The 9,889-nt window shown below is 40.1% G+C and overlaps 1 long non-coding RNA gene across 1 annotated transcript; it reads right to left on the reverse strand.

The window, feature by feature from the left end:
- Nucleotides 1-2,389: 2,389 nt before the first annotated feature.
- LOC131414144 (uncharacterized) lies at nucleotides 2,390-5,886 on the reverse strand. Its single transcript, XR_009222135.1, has 2 exons — nucleotides 5,538-5,886; nucleotides 2,390-4,383 (listed from the first exon to the last, which is right to left on the reverse strand). It is a non-coding gene; the product is annotated as an uncharacterized LOC131414144 (long non-coding RNA).
- Nucleotides 5,887-9,889: the final 4,003 nt, after the last annotated feature.

The raw sequence follows: 9,889 nt of genomic DNA on the forward strand, positions 1-9,889 counted from the left end.
TCACTCCCAAGGAGGACTCTACTTGTTCAGGAAAAGACAAGAGAAAGTATAAACTACCACAACACACAAAAACAGAGCTGGCAGCCACGTCTTAAAAGTCAGAAGAATTGATTCAACTCTGGAAAATGGTGGTTGTTCCAGTTAATATTTCCATTCAGAAAAGCACCAGCCCTCCGTGCAACTTAACTGGATGCTGGACCTTCATTTTGTCATCTCAGGCAATAAACAAAAGAGAGCAATGAGGAAAAATAAGCCACACTTCCATTGTCATTATACATTATATATTCACATGTCATTAAACATTTGTCCAAAGCCATAGAATGTACAATACCAAAAGTGAACGTTATGTAAACTATGGACTTTGGGTGATGATGTGTCAATGTAGGTTCATCAATTGTAACAAACGTATCACTCTGGTGGGGGATGTTGATAACAGGGGAAGCTGTTCATGTGTAGGGGCAGGATGTAGACGGGATACCTCTATATTTTCTTCTCAGCTTTGCAGTGAACCTTAAAATTCTCTAAAATAATAGTTTTAAAAAAAACACCCAACACTTCCATTCTTGCTTTTTGTACTCAATCAAATGTTTTTATCTGTAGGCTGGAATGTCCATTAATGCGGATGACAAGATATTTAGTGCACAAATGAAAAAACAGAATCTATCTTACACACAGTTACAGAACTTCTTAAGCTCGTTTGAACTCGCCATTCATTTGGTATTTGTCTTAATGGCAATCAACCCCTAAATATCATACAATGAGAACAAATTGAGGAGTTAAACTTTTTGCTCAAAGAAAAGCATTACAGAGAAAAGAAAAAGGAGAGCGAAAAACCACATGAAACATATGTTTATTTGTATTTGTGTGTAAAGCCTATTTGCATATCTTAAGCAAGTATGTCCACACAGAGATGTATGCTATCCTTCAATCTCTGCAAATAAACTCCCTCTCTGCTGTCAGGAAGGATTTCTTTTTGAGAGCAGCAGACCTGGATTTGTGTGCATGTCTCATTGGTCTCCTTGGTGCCTTACTGTGTACATCTTCAAAGCAAAGAGTATTGGGGCAAGGCGAAGAAATCTTTCCTTGTGCAACACTATACTACCAATTGTGATCATTCTTGAATCAACTGAGCAAACTGGACAAATAATATCTAGGCTTCCATGTGAGTATTGTTTTATCAATAAAATAGTGGATTTATAGCATTTTCTAGTAATCAAATTGTTACACCATTTTAAAAAAATCAAATCAAGGAAAGAGGCAAGACTTTGATTACGTGGCTGTCAAGACATGATTACTCAGTGATGGCTTTGGGCCAAGACTGGGAGGCGGCACTTTCTGTGCTGGCATTGAAGGCTGATTATGACAAGTGCTTAAAGCCGTGGTATTCTAGAGCAGAGGGAAAAGGAAGACAGGTCTAGCCCATTAATGGTACCCGTGATCCTGGCATTTGGAGCTCCTTCCCCACTTGAAGGAAATATGGGGTTGGTTTTATCAGGACCCACTATTAGGTTTCCAACATAGCGTGTCTCCTCTATTTCTGAATAGACTCTAACAGAATGCAAAAGAGAGAGGAGACAACTTAAGTCTTAAGTGCCTTTGTACATAGAAAAATAAAGTGGAAATGAATGTGTTTATGTAACGTATGTCTTTATGAAAACACATTTCTATTTTCTGAGATCACCTTCTTCTCTTGCCTCGTGAGAGTTGAGAGAAATAACATTTATTGAGTATTTACCACGAGCTAAGTATTTTGCAGACATTATTTCCTCAAATGTTCACAACAAGTATATATTGTTATTGTCCCCATTTTTAGATGAGGAAACTGATGCCAAGAGAATAAAACACTTGGTCAATGATACCAGACAGCTGGTGGCAGAGTTGGGATTCAAACTAGTTGTGTTCAGTTACAAAACCAGAGTACTTTCTATCATACGTTGTTGCACCATTTTCTAGCAATATCAATTTGGAGTTCTAAGGTGTCTTCTCTCATTGCTGGTTGTCAAAAAATAACCTTTGTATATACACAGCCCACACACATCTATTCCTATATGTGCATATATGAGATACAGTGTAGCATGGTGGTAAAGAGCATGGACTCTGGAGCAAAACTACACATGTTCAAACGCCAGCCCTGACTAGCAGCGTACAATTGGGCGAGGTGCTTAACCACTCTCTGATTCATTTTCCCGCTTGTGAAACAGGTATACTGATAGTGCACATAGCTAAGAATGGTGTCTGGAAAATTTTAAGCACTATGCAAGTATTAGCTATGACTGTTATACCAATAAGGGTAGAATTCTTGAGTAATATTTTTCACTCAGTGTATCTTGGCTGGAATGGTTTGGATGACAAAAATTTAGTGCTCAGGAGACCAAGATTAAAATTGAGATAGATTTATAGACCAGTTAGATTTATTTCTGTTCCATGCCCATAGATTATCTAATTCCACTCAGCTGTATCAGAGTATTATGGGTCTTAAAAGGGCTCCCTGAATTAGAACAATTTTATTCTCTCTACGAAATATATGACTTATTGAGGATCAGATAGTAGGTTAGTCATGAAATGGAATATAAGCCTTTTACCGTTGTAATTAAAAATACTGATTTCGTACACCCATTTTCATGACAGTATTATTCACAATAGCTAAAGATATAAGCAATCCAAGTGTTCAATGACAGATGAATGGATAAACAAAATGTGGTATATACATTCAATGGAATATTATTCAGACTTAGAAAGGAAGGAAATTCTGACACATGCTACAACGTGGATGAACCTTGAGGACATTATGCTAAGTGAAATAAGCCAGTCACAAAAGGACAAATACTGTATGACTCCACTTATCTGAGATACCCAGAGTAGTCAAATTGATAGAGACAGAAAGTAGAATGGTGGTTTCCAGGGGCTGGCGGGAAGAGGAAATGGTGAGTTATTATTTAATGGGTACAGAGTTTCAGTTTTGCAAGATGGAGATTGGTTGCACAACAGTGTGAATGTACTTAATACTACTCAACTGTACACTTAAAAATGGTTAATATGGCAAATTTTATGTTACATGTATTTTACCACAATTTAAAAAATTTCTAAATATTGATTTCAATCAAACCAACTGTAGCTACCATGGTGGCCACCAATTAGTGGGAGGGTGTTCTGTTGTTACTGATCTATGAGATCTGATGAAATTGTCAATGCATTTTCCTGTCAGCAGTCAATCTCAGTGATATGCTGCAGCTGTTGTCTGTGCTCTCCAGTCCAAACAAGAGTCTGGGCCACCCACCCTTGGCCTTTGATCCTTTCCTGGGGGAGCTACAAATACGACCCTTGAAATAAAGGGTATGCGTGGAGAAAAAGCACGTGTGCACCTCCAGGTGGTCACCCTGTGGGTCCCCTTTACGTATGGGAGAATAAATGGCAGTCCTAAAATCTTCCATATAGGTCATAGTGTTAGATCACGCGCTTGTCAGATGTCATGTTTTTGTTTCTGATGACATCGTTGGAGCTCCAGGCGACACCCCAGGGTCTCTGTATTGTACCTATGTTTTTGCATGGTGTGTGAATGTCAAGTCTACCATCTGGAACGTGGGCAATTCCCTCAAGCAGGGAATGGTTGAGTCCCTTCGTTAGTTAGGACCTATTTAGATTTCTGTGATCAATGGTTTCTATATTAACCCTTTAGGTTAGAATTGCTGCCTATAGACTCTTTTAAAATGTGTTTGAATTTCACAACCATGTGTGAACTGCATATCTTTTACTTTTCCCAGTTGGGAGGAATGTGGAGGGAGGACAAACATTTTGTGATCCAACACCAATGAGAGCCACTTTCAAGTCCAGCATATTAATTAATTAACAAATGATTATCCTGCATAATAGTAGAAGAGTGTAAATAGGAATCTGTTTTATTAATGACTATTCCTTCATTTAGATGTTAGCATCAATTCTTTAAGCTTCCCTCTCTGACTACCTGCACATGTCTACATGTGTGTGTAAGCATGCGTGAGATTAAGTGTGTGTGATACATCTGTTATGTGGTATAGTGAAATGTAATTTGAAACAACAGTAACTCACACAGTTGAAAGAGTAGAGACTGTTTCTGATACCTATGACACCTATTATTCCAGGCTTATTTCAAAAAGGCAGCTGTTGAATAGCGTGGAGTTGGCTTTACAGAAAATAAAATGCAAAGTGACAGTGTTTTACCCTGAATGTCTCTTGATTCAAACTCTCTTGACAAGTAGAGGCCATTCTGAAGACCGAGTGCCACCTGTTACTGGAAAGGAGCCATATGACCTCTGACCAGGCTGCTGCTTCTGGGGAGGTTTGGCCACATGTGTGATTTCCATCAGCATCCACCTTCTTTGGCCCTTGAAGAGGCCAGAGCAGAACCTGGTTGAGGAGGGGAAGTTGCTTTCAAAAGAAATGAAAAGAACCACTGGAATCAAACCGCTTAGTACAATGACTGATTCTCTTTTGCATAGTCCTAAGAACTGACCCATCCTTGACCTTCCAGAATGTTGCTTCCTGAATGTCAACCTGTCAGGGCACTGGAGAGAAGCCACAGCAAATGGCGAGACCATTGGGTGTGATCAGTGGGTCTTGATGGCAAAAACAATGATTCTGCCTCTCTTTCAGCCCCCCGACTCTCAGACATGGCAGGACACCATCAAGACTGAGCCTTTGCCCTAAGAGAACCTGAAAAACTCTGGTTTTCAGGCTCCTGAACTTAAGAAACCAAAAGTGGCCTTAGCGGGAACTGTTTTTACAGGGGTCTCAAACTTTTAAAAGAAGGGGAAGCAAGAGCTTTAAACCAAGTTTCCCTTTTGTGTTCCACCAAGAACAGGTGTTCACTTCTCTCAAAGGAAGATTTCATAGGGGTGATTTCATGCATAGCTAAGAGCAGTAGCAGGATTTTTCGGCTGTCATAGCTGGGATTGATTTATACCATCAGGGCATTATCACTCCAGTGACTTTCCGTGAATATGACATCAAACATATACGTGTTTGTGTGTGTGTGTGTGTGTGTGTGTATGTACACAATGCCTGGATCAGGTAAAACGACTACCCACCATTTCCCCAGGATTCTTTGGAATATTTGCAGTATTAGGGCAGCTATCTTATCCTCCAGTTATAGTAACACAAGTACTTTATACACAACACCTCATTTAATTTTCATCACAAGGCTATGATATAGGGGTTATTGTCCCCACTATATAGATGGGAAAATTGACACTTAAAGAGGTTGTATAACATGCATTGGTAGCATAACCAGGAAGTGGCAGAGTTGGGATTTGAGCTGAAGAAGTCCAGAGCTTTGCTCTCAATCACACTCCCACAAGATAAGTAGCACACCTTTTATCGGCTGTACAATGTCACTAGAGAATCCTGGGTGACCATCTGCAAAGCCCATTCACTAATTTTCTCTCCTACACAGAGCTGACCCATAAGCCCAGAAGTGTGGCATTGCCTTCCCCCAACACCTTGCCCAGTGTCCCTCTACTTATGCTGCTTTCAGTCCGTTCCAAGATTAACATTTGACATACCTTCTTCCCGTGGCCCGGATGGCCAACCCTCCCAACAGCGTGTTCTGAATAATAGAATCAGGTGAAAAGTCCTTGCCCATCTTTCCAGTAGAATGGCTGTCCCTCTGAGGACTTCTGGAGAGGCACTGTTTATGCAGCCATAACTAACTGCCCAGTCTCCTCTTTCACCACAGTTCCACAATATCAAATCCTTTTGACACCTACATAAAGAGGAAGAAAAAAATTCAGTTTAGTGATGGTCAACTTTCTCTTTCCACCCTCTCCTGGATGTCCTTATCCTTTCTCTTCTAGCTCTTCAATGGCCTGGATTCTTTAAGAAGCTGCACTGTGTTGCTATGTTCAAGATGATGATAGAGAGAGAGAGAGAGAGAGAGAGAGAGAGAGAGAGAGATAGGTGGTAGACAGATAGATCAAGATATGGCTACGTGTGTATATGTGTGTATTATTGGTTGGGTGCCCCCAGAAGTAGACCCTGAGACAAGGACACCATGAAAGCAGGAAACACTAGTGGGGGAATGGAAAAGTGAGAAACAGGGACGGGAAGAAAACTAAAGGAGAATAATCAAGCAACTTCCCATTGGGGGCAAATGGAGCTTAATTCTTGGGAAATTCCGGGAGACTGTGAAAAACCTGCTACTCAAAATGGATCATCACCATCGTCATCTCAAGCTCCCACTCCAAACCCGCTAAATCAGATGTGAATTTTTGACAATATCCCCAAGTGATAAAGTTTGTAGAGTACTGGGGGTGAATATGCCTCACAGTTAAACTAACAAAGGGGCAAGAAAATTGTGAGATTTATCCACCGACTCCCCATTTGACATGGTTGGGAGCAATTTATGAGGGTTTTAACTCTCCGGCACTTCTTGCTCAGCCTCTTTGCACAGACAGAACATTCATACTTCAGCGCCCAGAAGGAAAGTCCTCAGGCATAAAATGAAACGTAGCAGCAGTAAGCAGCCCTCAGCACGTACAGCTATCACAAGTTCAGCTATGGTACAGCTATTTATGGATATGATATTAAAGCTGAGGTTGAATTACAATAATAATAACCAGCACAACTGTAATACTGATTCAACGTTAAAGAAGAATTAAGCAGATGGAGGTAAGCAGGATCTCATCTCAGCTTTCATTCTAAATCAAGCAGTTAATTTCCCTAGTAGAGAAATACCATTATCACAATTAACTGGAGGAGCTATTTTATATATTAAGATAAATATAACATTATTTTTTACTCAGTAGTTATTTCAGGCTCTCTCAAACGGGCCATGGGTGAGGTGAGGAAAAAGGCTTCCATATTTCATTCACTTAATATAATTTCTAATATTAACCCTCAGGAGGGGTCAGGAGGTACATGGCAGTGACAAATTGCACCACATGTACTCTGGAGTACATTCAAGAGCTGAAATTACAGTGAGAGAAAAAAGATTTGACTCCTATTATAATGCTAAACACCGGTAAGGAGATTTGGATAACATCCAGAAAAATCTATGACTGCTCCCAGACACAATAAAGTTAACTGCACAAGAAAAACAGTTTCCAGGAAAATGTTTGTTCTGTTACCCATCACTTGTATTTTAAAGGAGTATCAGAGTATTCTACATCATACAAGGAAAAAATTCAAAATACATCAAAAGTTTCTAAATCATCTTGGAAAAAAATGAACAGAATAGTAACCTCTTAGAAGCATCAAACTTAAAAAGAAATCCTGGGCCTGGCCCCGTGGCACAATGGTTAAATTCGACACACTCAGCTTCGGCGGCCTGAGTTCGCAGGTTCGGGCCCCGGGCACAGACATATACCCCTCGTCAGCCATGCTGTGGCGGCGACCCACATACAAAAAAATAGAGGAAGATTGGCACAGATATTAGCTCAGGGCTAATCTTCCTCAAGCAAAAAAAAAGGAAGATTGACAACGGATGTTAGCCCAGGGTGAGCCTTCCTCAGCCAAAAAAAAAAAGAAATCCTAAGTAAGATTTCCATGTTTAAATAATAGGGCTATAGAAAAGTTTGAATCCAAAATTTTTATACACGATAGGACATTTTGATTATGAGCTCAAATTGTTGTCTAACACTTGAACTTTATTAAATAAAATTTAAAATAATGTATTAGCTATACATCCTTTTATACATTTTTTTGCTCAGTACAACACCAAACGAATTTTAAAATACTCAAGATACTGCAAAATTACACTTATTATTCATTTATTAACCAACTACCAAAATTGAAAAACCTTTTATTTTGAAAATGAAAATTTAATGCATGTAGTATATTCTTAACGAACATAAGCAATGAAATTCTACAGAATATATTTTTCTTATGCTCCTTTCTCTCCCCTATGTCTCCCTCTTTCTTCCCTTTAGCTTCCAGCAGCAAAAGCAATTTCATATCTATTAAAGAAATCTCTCCTGAGTGTTCCGAACATAGCATTGTCCGTGCACTTCCTCATGCTACCCCTTAACTGCCCTATTTAGAATAAAGTCTAGTGAATCCTGCTTTGCTGAAGTCGTCTCTCTCCCTTCATGAGTAGTTTCTGCTCCGGCAGGACCCTGAGGAAGACATCAGTGGCTTTAAGTCATTTATTTATTTATAATGTGGTTGACAGACTCATTGATATTAGAAAGAAAAGTTCTGCCAAGTTTGACAATTCACTCCTTACTCTATTCCAAATTTCAGGTTTTTTATTTTTTTATTTTTAAACAGTTTGGAATGTCAGTTTGGATTGGGGAGCGGGGTTATTTTCCTCAAAGAGATAAAATGATTCCCCTTTCCCCTGAAAGTTGTGTAGGAGACAGCTTGTGGAGGGTTGAGGTGAGAATGTGGGGGGAAAGGCTGGCATCATTTATCGCTAACGGCTCGCTTCTGAGACTTAACTTAAGACGAATGCAAAATGTACTGAATCTTTGAGATGACAATAAATCTGAGAATACCAAAGGTCCAAAACTAAATGGGTTTGTATTAAAAACTAAATGGGTTCCAGACCAGCGCTGTCTAATGTAGCTGTAACGTGAGTCATCAAAACGAGGCACATACATGATTCTAAATGTGCTCGCAGCCCCATTAAAAAGGCAAAAAGAAACAGATCAAGTTCATTTAAATAGCATATTATTTAACCCAATATGAACAAAATGCTGTCAGTATTAATATTAGTGAGACACATAGCATTCTTTTTTCATGCTAAATCTTCAAAATCAGGTGTAAATTCTATACTCACAGAGCATTTCACGTGCCCTGAAGCCACCTGTGACTAGTTGCCATTGTGCTGGTCAGCTCAGATCTAGACAATACGAACCAAACGGCTTTAAAAATATTTGCAGGGGGCCGGCCCCGTGGCTTAGCGGTTAAGTGCGTGTGCTCTGCTGCTGGCGGCCCGGGTTTGGATCCCGGGCGCGCACCGACACACCGCTTCTCCGGCCATGCTGAGGCCGCGTCCCACATACAGCAACTAGAAGGACGTGCAACTATGACATACAACTATCTACTGGGGCTTTGGGGGGAAAATAAATAAAATCTTTAAAAAAAAAAAAAATATTTGCAGGGTCTTTAACAGCCAGATCAAAAGCACTAGCTGAAACCGTGAAGCCAAACGGCATTTTTATCATAGCAAGGTCCGCCCTCTTTCACTGAAACTTAGAACTCCAGCTACCTGCTAGACTTTTCTCTAGGGATTATTTTGTCACCCAGTTGATTGCACGTGCTCTCGTTCATTCTCACACACCTTATGAACGGGACTCACACACACACACAACCTGCAGTATCCTAGCCTCTAACCCCTGGGAACTGCTTTAAATTAAGAAACTACTTGCATTCCGATTCGCTTTTTAGTACAAAAAGCAGCGTCAGTATGCTCTACTCAAAAATGTGATCTGCCAAAGGTCCAGAAAAACGCTTGCATCATCTAGGTCTTTGTGTGGCCAGAGGAAGGACATCAACAAGCAAATGGCTCTGTCATTTGAAAACATCATACATGCTAGGGCTCATTTTTTATGTACTGTGGGCCTCTGGTCAAGTTTAGGCATTAGGAAGGAGACAAAGGGTAGCCTGTCACTTCAGTGCAAAATAAGGTATATTGCCACCCCCTTGGGGGAGCAGCCTGAGCACACGATGCTGTAGTTAGAAAAATGTTTCTCATCCTTAATGTGGACTTTGATTGTGATGTTTCTGAAACTTAATGTCTCTCCTGAGACAAGAGTCACTGTGAGATGACTTAGAAATAATAAGGCTTATTTGCACATTACACTACCAGGGAAATCTCCAAAACCCCTGAACCAGGAGTGTCAACATTTATGCTGGACTGCCTTTAGGAAACCCCGCATCTCTATTCTAGCTGATATTCATCTATATTCATCTC

Source organism: Diceros bicornis, chromosome 14 (assembly GCF_020826845.1).
Source record: "Diceros bicornis minor isolate mBicDic1 chromosome 14, mDicBic1.mat.cur, whole genome shotgun sequence".
Taxonomy (NCBI): Eukaryota; Metazoa; Chordata; class Mammalia; order Perissodactyla; family Rhinocerotidae; genus Diceros; species Diceros bicornis.